General features: G+C 44.8%; 1 protein-coding gene across 5 annotated transcripts in view; it reads right to left on the bottom strand.

The window, feature by feature from the left end:
* rptor (regulatory associated protein of MTOR, complex 1) overlaps positions 1-460 on the bottom strand; it is a 212,559-nt gene that overhangs the window by 4,708 nt on the left and 207,391 nt on the right. The gene's annotated exons all lie outside the window — the stretch shown is intronic.

Raw genomic sequence — 460 nt, 5'->3', positions numbered from 1 at the left:
TTTCAAGGTGTAGTGCAGGGAGATATGATCCGCCGTGAGCACGGTCTATTTAACTTTGAAAATTAACCAGATGTTTTACTTTGTTTCTGTGCTCAACTTCCTGTCCCGCACTATCTGCCGTGTGCTGACTTGCTGCGGAGCTCTGCAGTATCCGGAAAAAATAGAAGCTCTGTGTATCTGCTCCGGAGGGCTGGGGATCGCCGCAGCCGGGACAAAGTCGGGACGTAGCCGTCCTGCAGTCAGTGACTTTAATGGAAACCTATTGACTCCATGAACTGAGTTTCCAACCAAGTAGAATAGCACTTGAGCATTAAAAACTTGATCAATATCCCTTTTTGTTTTTTAGAACAGATTTAAAAAAAAGACTGATTATTCCTGAGTTAACTATGGACAATCCTGTGATTAGTCGCGATTAAACATTTTCATCGGGCGCCCAGATAGCTCAGTTGGTAGAGCGGGT

Source organism: Etheostoma spectabile, chromosome 2 (genome assembly GCF_008692095.1).
Source record: "Etheostoma spectabile isolate EspeVRDwgs_2016 chromosome 2, UIUC_Espe_1.0, whole genome shotgun sequence".
NCBI lineage: Eukaryota > Metazoa > Chordata > Actinopteri > Perciformes > Percidae > Etheostoma > Etheostoma spectabile.
Note: the sequence above shows the minus strand (reverse complement) of the source record. Positions and strands in the feature narration are given on the sequence as shown.